The sequence below is a fragment of the Myotis myotis genome, unplaced genomic scaffold (assembly GCF_014108235.1).
Source record: "Myotis myotis isolate mMyoMyo1 unplaced genomic scaffold, mMyoMyo1.p scaffold_m19_p_7, whole genome shotgun sequence".
In the NCBI taxonomy this organism is placed as follows: domain Eukaryota; kingdom Metazoa; phylum Chordata; class Mammalia; order Chiroptera; family Vespertilionidae; genus Myotis; species Myotis myotis.
This window is the reverse complement of record NW_023416379.1, coordinates 40341799-40361304: the sequence shown is the minus strand read 5'-3', so window position 1 is coordinate 40361304 and position 19506 is coordinate 40341799. Positions and strand designations below refer to the sequence as shown.

Sequence of the window (19506 nt, the reverse complement as noted above, 5' to 3'; positions counted from 1 at the left end):
ACATCCTTACCAACACTTGCTATTTTTGGGGTGGTGGGGTCTTTTCTTTTCTTTTTTTGATTTGCATTTCTCTGATGACAGTAATGTTGAGCATCTTTTCAAGTCTTATTGGCTATTTCTATATATTCTTTCAAGAAATGTCTAGTCTTTTGCTTATTTTTGAATTGGGTTATTTTTGTTGTTGAGTTGTAGGAGTTTTTTATGTATTCTGGATATTCACTTCTTGTCAGATATATAATTTGCAAATATTGTCTCTCATTCTATGGGTGCCTTTCATTCTGATTGTATCCGTTGATGTAGTCAATTTTACCTATTCTTTTCTTTTGTTGCCTGTGATTTTGATGTCATATCCAAGAAATCCAATGTCATGGAGCTTTCCCCCTATGTTTTCTTCTAATAGGTTTTATAGTTTTGCCTGACCAGTTGTGGCTCAGTGGTTGAGCATTGACCTATGAACCAGGAGGTCACTGTTTGATTACTGGTCAGGGCCCGTGCCCAGGTTGTGGGCTACATCCCCAGTGTGGGCCATGCAGGAGGTAGCCAATCAATGATTCTCTCTCATCATTGATGTTTCTATATCCCTTCTCCTCTCCCTTCCTCCCTGAAATCAATAAAAAAGTATATATTTTTAAAAATGATAAAAGGTTTTATAGTTTTGGCTCTAATATTTAGGTCTTTGATCTATTTTGAATTTTTGTAGATGGTATGAAGGCCCAATTTCATTCTTCTGAATGTGGATATCCAGTTTTCCCAGCATCATTTATTGAAAAAACTGTTTTCCCCATTGAACGGCCTTGACACCTTTGTCAAAAATCATCTTATCATATATACAAGGTTTTAATACTGAGTTCTCTATTCTATTCCACTAGTCCATATGTCTAGGTTTATGCCAGTACCACACTGTTTTGATTACTATAGCTTTGTAATAAGTTTCAAAATTATGAAATGTGAGACATTCAACTTTATTAATCTTTTTCATATTGTTTTGGCTATTCAGGGCCTCTTGAGAATGTATGTGAATTTTAGAATGGGTTTCTTATTTATGCAAAAAAATATCATTAGGATTTTGACAGACTGCATTGAAATCTATAAATCACTTTGGGTAGTATTGACATCTTTACAATATTAATTCTTTCCATTTGTAAACACAAGATGTCCTTTTATTTATTTATCTGTGTCTTCTTTAATTTCTTTCAGCCACATTTTGTACTTTTCAGTGTACAAATCTTTCACCTATTTGGTTGTATTTATTTCTAGGTATTTTATTCTTTTTTATACTATTGTAAATGGGATCCTTTTCTTCATTTTCTTTTCAGAGTATTCATTGTTAGTGTATAGAAATGCAACTGATTTTTGTGTGTTGATTTTAGATCCTGCAACTTCACTGAATTCGTTTATTAGTTCTAATGGTTTAGGGGAACCTTTAGGGATTTCTACATATAAGGTTACACATCTGCAGACACCGTTAATTTTACTTCATCCCTTCCAATTTAAATGCTTTTTATTTATTTTTCTTTCCTAATTGCTCTGACTAGGTCTTTCAGTACTATGTTGAATAGAATTGGCAAGAATGAGCATCCCTGTCTTCTTGTTCCAGATCTTAGAGGAAAAGCTTTCAGTCCTTCATCATTGAGTATAATGTTAGCTGTGGACTTTTCTCATATGATTTTTATTATGTTGAAATAGTTTCCTTCTATATCTAGTTTATTGAGTGTTGTATCATGAAAAAAATGTTTAATGTTATCAAATGCTTTTTTTGCATCTATTGAGATGATCGTATGTTTTTCTTCCTTCTTTCCATTAAAAGTAAATGATAAATAGCCTGTCCTTTTGCTCTTCAGTTAAGAAGGTAAAACAAACTACCATGACAGCAAATATATATATATATATATATATATAATATATATATATCCATCAAAGAAGGTTCAAATTAATTAATTTAGTCAACAAAGATTGATTGAGAAAATGTTCAGTTTTGGGCAAGCGACTTTTCTGCCACTGGAGCTACAAAGGTGAAGAAGACGGATCCTTCTTTCAAGAGTGTCACAATCTACTGAGGGAGACAGGCCCTTTCCCGAGTATTCCACAAACCCTGTGCTCTACTCACAACAACTTACCAACCACATCTTCCCCTTGCTCATGGAATTCCCTTAGAGCAGTGGTCGGCAAACTCATTAGTCAACAGAGCCAAATATCAACAGTACAACGATTGAAATTTCTTTTGAGAGCCAAATTTTTTAAACTTAAACTATATAGGTAGGTACATTGTTATTAACTTACTTAGGGTACTCCTAAGGCTTAGGAAGAGCCACACTCAAGGGGCCAAAGAGCCGAATGTGGCTGGCGAGCTGCAGTTTGCCAACCATGGCCTTAGAGCATTATGCTCTGTCTCTGCTCCCCTCTTGCCTGTCAAAATCATAGACATTTTTCCTAGTCCAGCTCAATTTCTACCTTTTCTGAGAAATACTTTCTGATCACCTTGTGGAGAATTAATTACTCCATCTCTTTGTCTCTATTATACCCTATTCATTACTCTGAAAATTAAAAAATAAAGCGAAAAAATCAAGCATATATTCTACCTCTCTTACATAGTAGCTCTTCAGGGGAGCTAAAGAGCAGATGGGAGAAAGTTATTTAAAGAAGTATTCCTGATACTAAAAGCATACAAATGATAGAGTGAAAAAATTACCATTTTTTAACCTCCAATGAAATAATAGGTCTGCTAGGCAAAATCATAAGTGAATACCAAAACCATTAGGTGAAAAGTTGATAGAGAGATTAAGCTGATACCCCTGAACCACTGATCATCACTGAAATCAGGATACCTTGACATTATGTGCTTCAAGAAATGATGCCATAGCATGCACTAAAATACCTATATACCTCGGGCTGTTTCGAGGTATATAAATACGTCTATAAAGTACGCCTGCCCAAACAAATAGAACCTTTATCCAATCAAGCTTCTAGGTCTAATCACCAGTCTGCAGGAAATACAGGCTATAGAGCAACAAGATAAACAACACCAGAAGGAAAGCAGTCTGCCAAATCCACAAAATGTAGTACGTTCCACAAGATAAGTGTTCTGGTTTCACCAACAAAGCCACTAAACAAAAAAATGAGGAGGGATAGTTATAGAATAAAAGAGTCTTTTGAGCCTCAACAACAATATGCAATGTGTGGACCTTATTTGGTTGCCAATTCAAACAAACCAACAGTAAAATAAAAAAAATAAAAAATAAGAAAAAGAAAAAGAGCTCTCTTTGAGACTGTTAGAGAAATGTAAATAGGGAGTAGGTATTAGATGATATTAAGGTTTATTGTTAATTTTGTTAGGTATGCTGATAGCATGGTTGGTTGTGTTTTGTTTTTTAGAATCAGAGTTGCATAGTAAAGAATTTACTGGTAAAACAATATGGATGCTGGAATTTGCTTTAAAAAACTGCAAAAATAAGTAAATAAATCAAAACGAGGCAATAGATGAAATAAGAATGGTATAAAACCAGGCTATATCTATGTTCATTATATTATATTTCTATTTCTTACACATTTGAAAATTTCCATAATAAAAAGCAAAACAAAACAAAACAAAAACAAAAACTCAACAAGTTGAACAACAGCAAGAGAAACCCTTGACACGGAGGAGCTTTGGAGTCTCAGAGGGTGGGCATTTACCTGCTTTAGAGTCCAGGTCTACTACTAACTGGCCACCAGGGCTCTGGGCCTCCACTTCTTTATTCATCAAGTAAAGAGCTGGATTTAGACTTCTAAAGTCTCTTCCAAATCTAACCTATTATGACTCTATTACTCTGAAATCCCCACCTCTGGTTCCTTCTCAAGAACCCTTTCCCAGCTAAGTAACTGTAAGCAACACAGGAGTTTCCTCTAACTCTCCCAAGACTACTTTCTCTGAACAGATGACTTGCATATCTCACTTTCTATTCTCTATGCATAGAAAACACCACAACTAATTCCTGTATATCGAAATCATTCAACACTGACTGCACTCCCTATATGCATCTACTTCTGTTATATATGTACATGTAGCAGTTGTATGTCTGAGACTATAAACTAGGACACCGTCAACCTAGCATATGGGTGTTCACTTTAATCATGCTGATGACTTAGCACATTGTCAACATGCAGCAAATGTAGAATACTAAAATACTATAGTATAAAGAGTGAGCTTTCTAAACAATCTGTTGCAGCTGGTCTAACTGTCCACAGACAGAATACAAAAGAAAACAGTATTTTCTCGCTTCATCTGCTTTTTTTCCTCCTGCGCAACATTATGAGTTGGCATTTAGTAGGTCACATTTCAGGAATGGATAATAAAGAATCTTTCTTTACCTTACATGCAAAATAGACTTAATCCACACGGCTTCTCTTTTCCCTCACTAAATACAAGTAAGTACATGACCCCCTTTCGTGTGTGAGGAATGTATACTTCCCCATATTTGTCTTTTAGATAACTTCTAAAAAACCAAGTAGTAACCACATGAAGGCTTATGTGGATTTCTTTTCTTTTGGGGTGGGGGAGGGATGGGTGGTTGTACTTTTGAGTGTTGGGCCAATTCCAACTGAGTCATCATTGTTTGCCTATATATAAATTTGATTAGATATAAATGATCTCTAATCCATTCTCTCAATTCTAGGATGACCTGATCTTAAGATGTTTTAACACTGTAGATAGCTTAGTTTCATACCTGCTGAGGCAGTGTTGGCAAAACCTTTTCTTCTTAAAAAAATGTGACCACAGATTCCCATCAAAGGTTCCAAAAAAGTAGCCCTTTGCTATTGCAAGTGACCTTACAGAACTAAGCTGCTCTGATAATACCTTGCTTACTGAATTACACAGAAACTCTCAGCTTACATTCTAAACACAGGGTAATGATATTCCCATATTTCAGGGAGCTGTTTTGAGGATTAAATGAGATATTACACAGAAAAAGTGTATGGGAGCAGTAGGTACACAAGATAGTTTTTTGTAAGCACTCCATGCACTCCTTGCAGTACCTAGAAAGAGTACATTTTCAATAAACATTTGTTGAATAAGTGCAATGAATAACATAATGAGAAAGACAAGTTATTCAATATTGAATAGAGGTTCTCCCTTAACAAGGTAATATAATTTGTTGAGGGTTTTTTTTTTAATATACAGATTGACCCAACATAGAATTTAACTCAATTTTGAAAATTTAACAGGAAGAGTTAATAAAGGAAAGGCCCATTTATTCAGATGAATCAAAGATGAATCTGAGACGTAATCCTGTTTTATTTGTACAAGTCATTTGCCCTAGAACCAAAGCACTCACCGCATAGCTCAGGAACTCTTACAGCAGGAGGCAGGCAGATGTCAAAGATGACCCCTTGTTACAACGGAGAGGGCCTGCGGCTCAGGACAGTGGAGGGACTTGCCAGAGGCCACATCAGTGAGTGAGTAATGGAGCAAGAAGCAGAGCTGAGTTCTAGTCTCTGTTTACCCTTGGTGCACGAATATGTTGTACCATGAGGTTGCCAAACACTTCAATTACTTTTTACTCTAAAATCCATTTTAAAATAAAACGTCCTTTAAAAAAAGAAAAAGCAGCCAATTGCACAAACTTTTGCATAAAGCAAATTGCTACATTTTAGGGCAAGTAATGTGACCTATAATTTTCAACTGACAACTCAGGGACTTGGGTTTGCGTTTCCAGATAGAAGTCTAGAGGTTGTGCCTATTCCCTCATTGATGTACCTGGGGTGACAGGCAAACGAACTCTTTTCAATTGGCTCCTTAGAAAAAGGATTACCAGAATTTTCAGGTATGTTAATCTCCAAATGTTCCCAGAAGTAGTTATGCTTTTAGTATCCCTTGACTGAAAATAAAATGCAAAATGACAAAAGACCTAGAAGGGCCCATAAATTCAATGGCATTAGGGAAGAATTTGTTTATACTCCCCCGCCTTCAATCACCCTACATTTGAAAGCTTTTGCTCAGCCGCTCTGCGAAAGCGAGGTAGGCGGACCGGTTTCCCTGTGGCAGGCAAACAGCACCCCCAGGCAAGGACCTTGAATTGGGGACAGGGGGCGGAGGCTCCTCCACTCCATCTCCTGCGCCCCGCCGGCTCCGCCAGCCCCGGGCGCTGGTGGCCGCGCGTCCCCGCCTGGGGCTCCGCGCCCTGATTACGGGTGCGCTCACCCCCTCCCCCTACAGACACCTCGGCCCGGAGCTCCCACCGCACGCCAGAGGCCAAGGGCAGCTGGGTTCTCAGTTCCCAGAGGCGTACTTCCCAGTTTCTAGTTTCCTTATCGACACGGTTTCTCCTTCGGGGTCTTCCAAGGGGATCAGAGGGTGGCGGGGCCCCCGCTGGGGAAACCCGCGCCGCGCCGGGCTCCGTCTGTCGGGCTTTTGGTGGCTCGCCTACATCCCACTGGCCGATGCTTATTCTTACCCCGAAAACTCGAGTTGTCTCAGCACCAGCAGGGAATTTGAAGGGGGGGCGTTTGAGAAGAGGTTTCTGGGCTTAGCCTGCGTGCCAGGCCTGCGCTGGCTTCGGGGATCTCCGCTATGGCCCGGAGCTGAGGGGCAGCCGCGGGACTGTTGAATGGGGCGCTTCGGGGGCCGCAGCCCTCTGGCCTCTCCACCCTCAGACCTTTCAGGGTCCAGGCTTGAACTGCAATCGGCCTCACCTTCTCCCAAAGAAGATCGGGACTCGCGCCCTGGCCCCAGGCTGTATGGATTCCGTTTTCAGCTCCACCATTTACCCGCTGCTGCGTGCCGCTGAGAAGTCACTGACCCTCACTGGTCTTCAGTTTCTCTGAAGTATGTAAAATGGGACTTATACCACCAACCTCAGAGGGCTGTTGTAGGATGATCCTGAGAGAATACATTTAAAGTGTTCTGGCACAAGAATTGCTCAACTTAGGCCACAGGTCTCTTGACAGAGTTAAAGGAGCTCCGTAGGAGGGCTCATTCAACAAGAAATTGACAGCGATCCTGTATGGCAGGCCCTGCCTGAGGAAATAAAAAGAAAGCAGAGGATGTAACAGACAAAAATTGCTGTGATCTTGGGGTTGACATGTGTGGAGGGGCGGCCAGGTACACAGCAAACACAGTGTGTCTAACATAGAGCAGACAGTGAGGTTGGGTGGGTGTGCCAACTGATGGGAGAGAGGAGACCTGGGAGAAGCTGGTCCAGCGAGGGGGAGGAGCGGGATGGAGCTGCTGTCCAATTTCCCTTACAAAATCACACCTCCCCTTCCCCACCCCTCAGCCCACCCCCTGACAGTCATATCATTGTGAGATCTGCCTAAGAAAACCTGGGTAGCCGAAAGGAGGTGTTTGAAGCCTGGTGCTTCTTCCTCCATTGCACCCCACACCCCACAGACCCCTCCTTTCAGTCTTCAAAAGAATTTCCCAGCTACAGTCATAAAGGTGGACCGCTCACATACTCTCAAGGAATCTAACTTCCCCTTCCTCCTTTCCATGGAAGATGACTACGAAGATGGTCGGTGCTGATGCAAACCAAGAAAAAAGTGGCATTTTTCCCGTCAGCTCTCAGTAGTTAACAGTAACTACATACTTCCAAGACTTTACACAAAGAAGTAGCAATAACAAAGAAACAATGTCAGCTGAGGCTACGCTCCTAGTTCCTGTTTATATTGCACCATTACAAATAGAGAAATAGCTTGTAAAAGGCACAAGACATGTGCACACACCTGGAAGTCTGGCCTGTATATTCACTATCAACCTTATATATCAGTACAAATCACTGCCACTTACTGTGCTTTTCTCATGTACTTAGCGTTTTGTGTGTATTTACTCATTTAATATTATTGATAAGCCTATGAGGCAAGTTGAGTTTTAAAGCAGTTAAATAATTCACCCCGGGTCTCAGAGCTAGTAAATAGTGAAGCCACTCCCCTCCTCCCATTTTATTGTGGGTTCGTTCATAATAAAACAAATATCTATTGAGTGCCCTCCATGTGCCAGGCATGTTCTAGGCACTGAAGACACCGCAATTTAAAAAAATCGCTGCCCTCATCTATATTGCTTACATTCTTGTGGAGGGACAGAAGCAATAAGAAAGGGAAAAAGCAAATTTCGTATGTGAGAAGTTAAGTATTATGGAGAAAAATAAAGAAGGGAAAGAGGGAAAACAGGGGAGAGGGTTGAAATGTTAAATAAGTGATGAGGGGAAACTTTAACCAGAAGGTGATATTTGAACAAAGGTAGGCAAACTGTGCCTATGTGGGGAGACGTGCTTCAAGCAGAGGGCCAAGTGCAAAGACTTAAGGTAAAGCTAACAGGAAAGTCCAGTCCGCTAGAGGGGAGTGGGCCTGGGTAAGAGGGGTGTAGAAGGGGTCAGAGGTAGAGTGGTCTCTCAGGGCTGTATACTCTGAAGGACTTGGACTATGACCCTGAGGGAGGTGGGGAGCCACTGGGGGTTCTTAGCGCCATTGTAGAACAGGGTCACTCTGGCTGCTGTGTAGAGAGCGCACTGTGAGGGAACAAGGTAGAAATGGGAAGAGGCTGCGGTAACAACCTAGGAGAGAGTGCTGATGGTGTGGGCCTATGTAGTAGTACCTGAGGTTGTAAGGAATGTCAAGTTCGGGATATACACAGAAGATAGAGGCACAGCATTTTCTAGTAGGCTGCACTTGGAGTGTGAAAGAAAGAAGGGTCAAGGATGGCTCCAAGGCTTTGGGCGTGAGCAACTCCTGAAAATAAAAAAGGTGTGTTCTTAACCAGAAGGGGATCCAGTGGATGGGCAGGTTTAGAAGCAAAGCTTCAAACCACTTCACTTTGTGCATCGTTTAGACATTTGGGTGGAGATGGATATCCAGCAGGCAGTTGAATAAACAAAACTGCAGGTTGGAGTTTAGGGGAGAAGTTCCCAGTCCTCAAGAATTTAGAATGAGGGAGCAGAGCACAGCCTTGGCACCTGGGTTAATCGCTGCTTCCACTGATAACCTCTGTCCATTCTCCTGGGCAGAGTTATTCTTTTCAGTGGAAGCAGCTGGGGGAGGCAGGAGTTTATTTAGCTGCCATGTCTGGCATCAAAGGCTGCACGCTGCAGTGCCATGGACCTAGGCAAGTCATTTCTTCTGTCTGGGTGTCAGTGTTCCCCTCTGTAAAATGGGGACCCTAGTGCCCTTACTGAGTAGTCCTCCGGATTCAGTGAGAGAAAAGAGCCCATAAAACCAAGTCTTTTGCGTCTTCCTGCTACTCAGGGCTCTCCCCCGCATTTTATGTCACATTTACACGGTCCCGTCTTCACGTGTGCTTCACAGCCCCAGCACCACGCTGGTGCAAAAATGGGTGTTGGCGGGAGTAGGAAAGCGTGACAAGCCAGAGATCAGGAGTGGACTTCCCGGACAGAAGCGAGCCCTGTCCACTCAGCCCGCCCTGAAGGGACGAGAACCGCGCACCCTACCTACGAGTGGAGCCTCCAAAGGGCGCAGGGTCCCCTGACTCTCAGCCCCCCAACACACACGGGGGGGGGGGGGGCGGAGGGGAGAGGAGGGGATAGGAGGGGAGGGAGCACCTTCTGCCCTCAGGCGGGTGGAAGTTAGTGGGGGCTCGTCCTGCAGGCCAGGCTATTCCTCACGAGCTGAAAAGGCTGGGGGACGTGGAGCCCTGACTGTGCTGCTGCCTGGATGCGGGTTTCGGGTCCGCAGGGAGGAACGGCCGCGCTCAGGACGGGGAACCTGCGAAACCCTGGAGGACAGCCCCGCCCGCGGACACGCACCGGGCAAAGGACAGATATATCGCTTTACTGCCGTCCCTCAGATTTCTGAAGGGAAAGGAAACCCAGGCTTCCTGTCGACTGGCCATCAGGGGACACTGGGAGGGCGCCCTCCGTTCCAGAGAGAGAGCAGTTGGGAGAGAAACAGCCTGGGCGCCCAAGCCGCGCTGGCGTGGGGTCTGCCTCAGACAGGGTGCGCCCGAGGCGAGAACTCAGATACTGAGACCAAGTTTCCCGTGCTCGCTGGTGACATCCCGAGGACTAAAGCTGAGGATCTCAGAGTCTATTGTAGAAATTCATTAAACCAAATTTAGGCCTAGCAGGACACCAGTCTGGCAACGCTGGCTGCAGGAGTTAATTTGGGTGTAAAGGGTCGTGGCTTTGGGGGTGGGGGGGATTCAAAATTGCACAGGAGCTATGGGCCCCGGCCCCAAAACTCAGCACTTTGGGATGCGTGTTTGGCAGTCCAGGGAAACGCACAGTCCTGGATGAGAACCCGCGCCTGCCGGGAAGTGTCCACAAGCTCTGTGATCTCGCAGGGTTCAAAAACAAAAACAAAGCATCCAGTTAAGGTCACAGGGCTTGTTTGGGAGGCGGTTTCCTCCTCAGTAACAACTGACAACAGTTCACCAAGAGCTTGAGTTTGTTGAATGTGAAAGGACACAGGCCTCCTGAGAGAGGAAAGACACAATTAGAATGGAATCATTCCCTTGGGTTGTCCTGGCCCCTTCAAGCCACCAACACACATGTAACTAGGGCGAAAATGTTTTGGAAGGAAGTTAACAAACAGGGAAGGTTTCCCTAGAGGTAATGATGACAGTTCTGTAACTCTGTTTTGTTTACCAAGAAATTTCTATGTTTTAAGCCAAAAAAGTTTTATGGCTTCAGACAAGCAGTACACACGCTGGCTTTTGTCTCTCCCCCCCTCCCCCCCCATCCCCCTTGGGACAGGGGAAGGCAATAATGCCATCCACACTGCTCCCAGGGCAGCAGCTCTCCACCATCTCACTGGCCTGCTTGGTGGAGCTTTTGTGTAACAGTGGAGGATAACATATCTGTCCTATTTTATTTCACCAGATGGAGAAAATGCAACAATATCTGGAAAAAAGAAAAAAAAAACATTTCCTGTCTTTTGTTCTTAACATAAAAAGTACTTTATGGCTATTTTTTTTTTTCAACATATTTTCTCCTCCTCTGGGGCACTTTTTAAAGCCTCAAAGAACATATTTGCCAGGAGTCTTTGGATTATCACAATATCCCTAACTCTTTCTACAACTAAGACTTGCTGGCCCTGCTCCATTAAGGAGACTTGTGTTTTACAAGCTGTAGACCATAACTGCAACAGCTAAACTAGAGATGTGTGTGTGTGTGTGTGTGTGTGTGTGTGTGTGTTTGGGGGGGGGTGTTTTTTGTGTGTGTGTTTGTTGGGTTTTTTTTGAGGGAAAATATTCAACTTGAAACACTTAGTATTTATGGGCCATTGCTTTTTCTTTTATTGCCCATTTAACCATGTCTTTTCTTTGACGCTCATCCAGAGGGACTCTCATCATCCATGGCTAGATCAGAGAAGCCCAAAGGGAAGGTCTTCATCATCTCTAATCTCCATCTCTCACCTCCCTCCAAAGCCGTTTACAATAAAGAGAACTCACTCCCACATCCTGATCCCTGCTCTTCTTTGATCTTCCCCATCATTTTCTTATTAAAAACAACTGCTCTGTTGCCACCACCACCACCACCAGTTTCAAGTTGTCTGAGTAACTATTTTCATCCTTAAAATTTTAATTTTGAAAATCCAGTCATATATTAGAGTTATTATGGCAAATACAATATCCCCACTTGAAAAACAGGGGAAATCTGTAGAGAACAACCTATTAATTTTCCACCAGTTACAAAGCACTAAAATGCCACCCTCTGAATATGGGTCTCTGGTTTTCCAGCCTGGCTTCTTCCTGTCTCAGTCACACCACCTTTCATGGTTTCCAGGGTTATTTCTTCCATTGAACAATTAAAAGTGAGCAAGTATTAAGTTTCATCCCCACCAACATAATTTTAAAATTTGCATTCTGTTACAGGCTACCGAACTCCAGCCAATGATGCAATATACCACCAAATTCCAATGGAACAAAAACAATTTGAAAAAGCCATTTGATTTCATAGTTTTGGAATTTATTAACTACTAAAACACACAAATCTCTTTACAAATGAGTGGGCCAAATAACTCATCAAATAACAATTTTAAAACAAAGGTTAAAAAGTTTATGCTTTAGTTTTATGCATAAAGATTGTAATCAGATTTGGGAAAGCAGCATTAATGTTAACCAAAGGTGGGGAAAAAAAGCAAGATTCTTTAGATTTTTATCTAATACCTAGTACTGTATACAAGTCTATGGGTAATTGTTTATTCACAGCCAGACGTATATCTCCACTTTCTGAACTTTAGTGTCCCTAAGACCACCGGTACATTCCACTTGGAATTCTCTTTCTCCAGAAGATTTGCTCTCATCCTACAGCTTTCTTCAGGCTGAGCTGCTACTACACTTCCCTCAGCTGCACCTTTTCCTTCCTTTATCAGAGCACTGGCTGTGCAGTACTGCCCTTGCTTACGCAATTGTGAGTCTCCCCTGCTATAGTGTAAACTGCACAAGGAAAGAAACTGTATCTGTTATGTTCAGTATTGTATTTCAAGTGCCTGGTGCACAATAGATACTTTTAAAATATTTAATTAATTGTTAGACAGTTGAATTGAAAAATGGCTTGTTTTAATACTGGGGAAGCCAGTGCAAGAAACAAAACTAGAGATAAATTCCTTCAATGTCTTTCATTCGATCTAGTGAAGAGCCCTCATAAGTGAGCAATTGGCCAAATACCTGAGTTTGGAACCCAGCTCAGATAGTTACAAGTTGTGTGAGTTTAAATAAATTACTTAATCTCTCTGCACCTCATTTCCTCTTCTATAGAATAGGTATATAAAAAAGCCCACGTTGTAGGGTAGTTGTAAGAATTTATAAACATATAAAACATCTGACTTATGCAGGCAAATGATACACGAACATTGGCATTCATTCATTGAATGTTTGCATGCCTGCTCTGAGCACCAGTGTTACAAAGATAAATAAACCAAAACCCTTCTTCAAGATCTAAGTCTCAAAAGTAATATGGCAAATGAAGTAATAGAAACGACCAAAAAGTTTGGGGAACAACTCAACTGAAAAGAGGGGTACAATCCAAACGGAAAGGAGCATATAATTAACAAGATCTAAGCTCTGTGGCTTGTGGGGGTGACTACAAGTAGTTGGCTTCCCACTGAATGCAAAGTAAGTCCCCAACTTATTACAATTGCTGATGAGAACCTGTCCAAAAGCACACTCACCCCCCCTGTTTTCCCTCTGACCTCATCTCCTATCACTTGCTGTGCTCCCTCCTCGACTTGATGTGCTAAACACACTCCCATCACTCCCATCTTAGGGCCACTCCCTCTGCCTAGATTTTTTCCTGTATATCCAAATAGCTCACTGTCCCACCTCCTTTCATGTCTTTGTTCAAATGTTACCTTTTAATAAAGCCAACCTTGACCGGCCTATCTAAAATTACACCCTCAGATCCTATAAAATGTGCTTATTATGTTTGCTGTTTCCTGAGACCACCCACCCCCTTCCATATAAGCTCCACAAGACAGAGATCTGTTTTGTTCCTCAAGGTATGTGCCTAGGACCGTGGCTGGCACATAGTAGGATTACGTGACTGAGGGAAGTGCGACTGGAATGTAAAGTCAGGCTAGGAAGTGGAGAGAGGAGAGACTGGAGAGGTGCATGAGGCTTTGAATGATCTGGTAAAGAGCTTAGATGTGTATCTGGTAAGTAAAGGGAAGCTATTATAGGTGAGTGGCATGTTCAGATCTGCTTTTTAGATAAATCATTCAGGGAAAAGATTTGAAGGGAATAATGTCAAAGCCTTACAGTTAAGAGGCTGCAGCCGCAGCAAATGAGTCAGAGAGCAAGACAGGAAAGACCTACTAAACTAGAGCAGTAGCAATAAGAAAGGAAGGGAGGGGACATATGTGAGGCATAATTGAGATTTGATAACTGACTGAAAGGGGAGGGAGAAAAAGAAGACTCAAAAATGACTTTCAGGTTTGTAGTATGGGTGACTGGGAGTTGAACTAAGGGAGATCTATAATGTGGAGTGGGATAGACAGGGGGGGCGGGGTGTGTGTGATAATTGGGCTCCATATAAAGTCATGTACAGTGGTCCCAGTGTCATTTGTGGAAGAGGAAATTTGGAAGAGAGGTTTAGACTGGAGATATTTTTTCTACCTAGTGATAATTACATTAATTTTAAAGAGAAAACAACTTTCATTTCAAACACCCAAATTTACTTACAGAAACAGCAGGAATTAAAACTCATCTGTTTGTTAATTGAGATCTCATGTATCTGCATACTATATATACAGGTGGGGCAAAAGTAGGTTTACAGTTGTAAGTACATGAAACAGTTTATTCTTGTATTATTACTTAATTATTATATTATTTTCCATACAAACAACTGTAAACCTACCTTTGCCCCATCCTATATTTTATTCCCCCACCTCCAGATAGCAAAAAAAAAAAAAAAAAAAAAAAAAAGTGATTAGGTGTTGTTGTTGTTGTTTTGGGGGGTGGGGGAGTTGCTTGGTTGGTGTTTTGTTTTGTTTGGGGTTTGGGGGGTTATTGATTCTTGCTCCAAACTTCACTTTTTGTTAGGAGATTTTCAGCTAACTGTTCCCTCCCAAAAATCATAATCTATTCCCCACAAACAGTTACCATGTTTAGGTTGTGAAATAACTAGTGATATAATTCAAAGGGCATGCCCTTTCGTTTTGTAAAAGCTTAAGGGGAAAGTTAAAGAAATTCAAAGGCAATATTATGTACTCTAAACAAATTTGAGCAAATACTTTTGAAATGACATGTAATTAGTTGGTGGAAGTTACTATCACAACATAAAGTGCTTTATGATCTTTTCCTTCTCCCTAATCAAACCTCTATATAAAGCATGAAAGAAAAGGCAGCACTATATTGTCACTTAAAATTACAAGTAGGCACACTCACTACAGCAACACATATACTAAAGTTGGAACAATACAGAGGAAATTATCATGGCCCCTATGCAAGGATGCCATACAAATTGGTGAAGCGTTCCCTCTTTTGTGCAGTGCCCTCACACTTTTGATTAGCTCAGAAGAAACAATATGAGTCAAAGCACACAGTGTGACACTTAATAGCAAGATTGTGACTTTTCACTATTAAAATGTAAGGCAGTCTGTGAAATGAAAACAAAGCTGAGTTACACTTGGATATTTGTGCTAATATGTCAACTTGGCAATTCCTTCATAAGCCTTAAAAACTAATAAAATGATAAGTTGGAGGAAGTGTAAATTGTTTCACTTTAATAATGATGACAATTTATTGAGCATTTACTTTGTGCCAGGCATTGTGCTAGGCAATTGTCCAAGCTCTTTACTTGGTTTATCCTCTTCCCTTGGAAGGGAATGGATGAAAAACAACAATACAGGCGTAGGCAGTTGAGCAACTTGCAAAAGGTCACTTTGCTATCAAATGGTGGAGATATCTTTCAAGAGAAGGGGAAATTTTTCTTTTTCTTTCTAAGATTCAATTAAGTGTTGCAACTTACCTTGACCTGCTACATACAGATGGGCACTATACCTGCACTGGATGTGACACAGTCTGGCTGGTTCACAGGTTGCTATTATACCTAGAACCTAGCAGGCCAAACACTTGAAAGAATGTAATATATATAACTTTGTTATATAAATGGAAAAAACAATACACAAATGAATGGGCTAACCCCATGTTAGTTGATCTGAGAACTGTCTACTACACAGCGTTGTTAATAACTGTTTTCAATACCCTGAAATATTTTCTTTCTAAAGGTGAACTTATTACTTAGGACTACACGGAGAAGGTTTTTAACTGACAGACAGTAACCAGCTGTGATAATGGATAATCAGTAATAATAGAAGCACACACATTGGATTGGTAGCTGGGCCTGGCGCTGTTTCACAAGCCAGCTTCGGTGGGCCTTTACTGATTCTAACCTAATAAACTGCATGGAGGACTCTCCTCCTCAAAACCAAATCACCAAGGCAGCGTTCACAAGGGGAAACACCGACAGTTTTCTCCTCCTGTTTGCGATCCTGGCCGCTCTCATAATTCGCATTGTTTTGTAGACCCGCATGTTCAGCCTTATACTTGCAAAGCTGGAAACACCCATTTCCCAGACCCTCTCCTTCCCAGGGAGCGCACCCAGGGTCAGCCCCCACCGTAAGCGTGCAACACTTATTTCTTTAGAACGCCTTCCTTCTGTACTGGTCCCCTCAACATCCTTTTATTTAAAACAAACAAACAAAAAACGCACGCTTACGCTGGAGTACGAACCCTTAGCGCAGAAAGTGAAAGTGGGCGCGAGGCCGGGCAGCTGGCGCGGAGCGCGCGCCTGGCACGGGGGCGGGGCCGAGGGCGCCGCGCCCGTCACGTGACTCGCAGCCGCCGAATCCCAGCGGCGTGGCACCGCGCGCGGAGGGGAGACCCGGCCCGGGGAGCTCTGCTCGGTCAATGAAAGTTGTCATTTGAGCTGTTGCCGCCTAAACGCAGAGGGAAAGAGGACTTTGCACCTCCTTCCGCTGCAGATCCCCACGGCCTGTGGACGGCGAGGGTCGGACATCCCGAACTCGGGCGCTTGGGCACTGTGCACGGTCACTCTCACCTAGACAGTTAATTGTGTGCATTTTCATCATCCTCTGCCTACTCAGTGCGCGGGGAAGAGCCTTTCCGTCTAGGCGTGTCTCCAGGTGGGCCCAGGAAGGATCCGGGCCTCCTCCTCTGCGGTGTGATTGCTGGGGAGGGAGCGAGGACTGTACCCCTCCTTCCTCCAAAGCAGAAGTGCAAAGTGCTGATTAGAGGGAGTCTGAAGCCTTTGGGCCCCAACCTGCGACCGGGGAGTGCCGCTGTCGCTGCCAGCTTTCCCAATTTGACGGAGGGAGCCCCGTGAGCCCTTAGAACGCAGAACAGAGAGATGCAGGCGTCAGTCCTTTTACAATGGTTCAAATGACTGACTTTCCCTCCAATGGAGTCAGTACGCTGAAGTCGGTGTCTTGAACCATGTAAAAGAACCGAAGTCCTCACTTAAAGTTTTGCTCTTTCAAAGACTTCTGGGAAGCTTAACTGTCGTTTCTCGGTTTCTACCGCCAATATCCTCCACCGAGGGAGGGTAGGGAGGAAGAAACACAACACACCTAGCTTTCCTCAAGTCGGTAGCAATAGAACTGGCTTAATCCACCTCTGGGTCGGCGATCCCCCACCCCCCACCCCCAGAGCCCTCCTTCACACTCCAACCTGCCCCTAGGTATGTTTGTGTAATCAGAGACCGATTGTAGCTGCATTGCCGTTTCTCCTCGGAAAGCTGTTTGCAGTCACTGAAGTTGCTAGTTTTCTAGGTTTTAGGCGAGCGGAGAAGATGCCCCTTGGAAGAAAGCTGAGTTTCCTGCTGGACGATTTCTGGAGCCAGCTGAGCTGAGCAGGTGTGCGGGTTATGATTGCAACGAGGAGGGTAACGTTAGAAGGTCTTCAAACGTTACTTTTGAGCTTTTAGTAAATACATTTTCAAAGAATCAAGACTATGGTCGCAGAAATATGTATATTTGGGCTAGGATTTTAATGAAGAGAATCCCGCCCAGGCTTTGGGACAGTAAGAAGCGTGGTGATTAGGGCTCTGCTATTGCTTAATCTGTAAACACGGGCAATGTTGCCAGTTACCCCTCTGGCACTAATTGTTCTGTATTTTAAAACGGGGTAGAAAGAGGGACGTTAGGGCGGATCATTACGGTTTGTTTGAAGGCTAGAATTCCGTGTCACCACCTTGTAGAGAATCGGTTACTCCGTATTTTTGGAATGTTAACTTTCTGTATATTTCCCGAATTTGTGAAATGTGAAGGGAATCGAGGTGGTCTACGTTAGCTGAACTAGGACAGCAGCATTTACTCGGAAAAGCTGAGCCCAGAGTTTTAAAAAGCGCTGGACCCGTGTGGAGGGGGGCGAGGAGCCGCCGGAGCGGCTCCGGGATGAGGCTCTCCGCGACCCGGGGGCAGGCGCCGCGAGGAGCAGGTCCTCCACGGGAGACGGCAGACGTCGTGGGAGACCTGGGGGTCGAGGTAAGACGCCGCCCAGGGGGATGCGGCTTGGGGCAGACTTTCCCTCCAGGGTCATTGTTGTAGGAAGACATTCCACAGTGAATTCTGAGCTCTGCGTGTAGGCAGGCAACTAGCTGCTCTCGATTGGAGCACATTAGCCTAAATTGCGTAATTTAAACACACACACACACACACACAAATTGCCGCGCCGCTTCCGCTCAAAGAGGAGCTGGGACGAGCGACCGCGGAGATCGCGTCTCCATCGCGCACCCTTTGGCACCCTCGAGCTCCTTTCTTTAGAGTCGCCCACCCCTCCCCCCAGTAGTAGGCAGGGGGATGGGAACGAGAATTACCACGATGTTGTGTTCATTGGGACGCGCTGAGAAGGAAAGAATTAGGGTCCTGATAGCAGGTCGGGCTGGTCGTTTAGTCTCGAGGCGCGCGGGCTCCGGGCGCAGGACGAGCTCGTTGGGAAGTCCTTGCCCCGAATGCCCAGCGGTCACAAGCATCAGCCCCGCTCGTGACTTCCTGAGTGTGGCTTTTCTGGAGCAGATTTCGCGGTGGGGACGGCTGCGTGCATAAACGGCAAGATCACTTGCAGCGCGCCAGCCTGAGGCTGCGCGGCGAAGGCTCCACCAGCATCCCCCCCGCGGCGGGACCCTGGGGGTCGCTCCATGCGCCCCAGTCCCGTGACAGTGGGCAGGTCCCTGGGGCGTCCGCAGACCTCGGCTTCAGCTTTTGGATCGGGAGAAGAGGGGCCCCTTATTGAGAGGGTTGGAGTGCGCGTTTCCTCCCGCCTAGCACACCGCCTGACTCCATAGCAGCTGCGCACTGCCTTCTTCCCGGTTTTGAAAGCCGGAAAGATGCGTCAAACACTAACACTGCGGGATGGCACTAGGAGCTTCTCCCCCAACCAGTCTCATCCTCTGTCTCCCCCCACCCCGCCCCACCTTTTAGAGTTCGACGCCAGTGTGCAGGTTAGGCTTGGGCGGAAGAGGGTCTGGGCAGGTGCCACCTAGGGGCACCTACCTGGTGATGTCACCCTGTCCTTGTGGGTAGTGAACCACCGACCGCCTTTCCCATTGATAACCAGGCTGGGCACGTTAACTCAGCCACGTGGGCCTCCAGAGGACGGTCCCGTAGTGGTTTTGTTTTCTTTTTTCCTTTTCTTTTAAACGGAGCTTTCTAGGAAAGAATATTTTTTTAAGTTTTAAATATTTTGATGTACGTAGAAACGAATAACATTTTCAAAACGGGAGGAGAGAACCAAAGGAAAAAGTCTGACTTGGAGGTGTGTTTACTTAGCAGTCACTGCTAAAGCGACCACGGTGCGGGACAGAGGAAGAGAGTTTTAGGAGAGAATTGGTTGAGTTAAACCTTTAGCTGTAATGTAATGGGAAAGACACAAATGGGAAAAATAATACAATGTGCAGTAGATGCATGATCTGTAAGGCCGCTGAAAAATCCCCCTTCCCCCTAGACCAGCTTTTCCAGTAAGCTCTGGTTAATGTAAAGATTAAAAGAGAACTTCCCCCTCCTGACCTTTCCCGTAAAGCTCTGGCGCCCTGATCTGGTCATAGCATAGTTATCTTATCA

General features: G+C 44.1%; 1 pseudogene; it reads left to right on the top strand.

Moving 5' to 3' along the window:
* Positions 1 to 14816: 14816 nt before the first annotated feature.
* Positions 14817 to 14911, top strand: LOC118660843 (annotated as a pseudogene).
* Positions 14912 to 19506: the final 4595 nt, after the last annotated feature.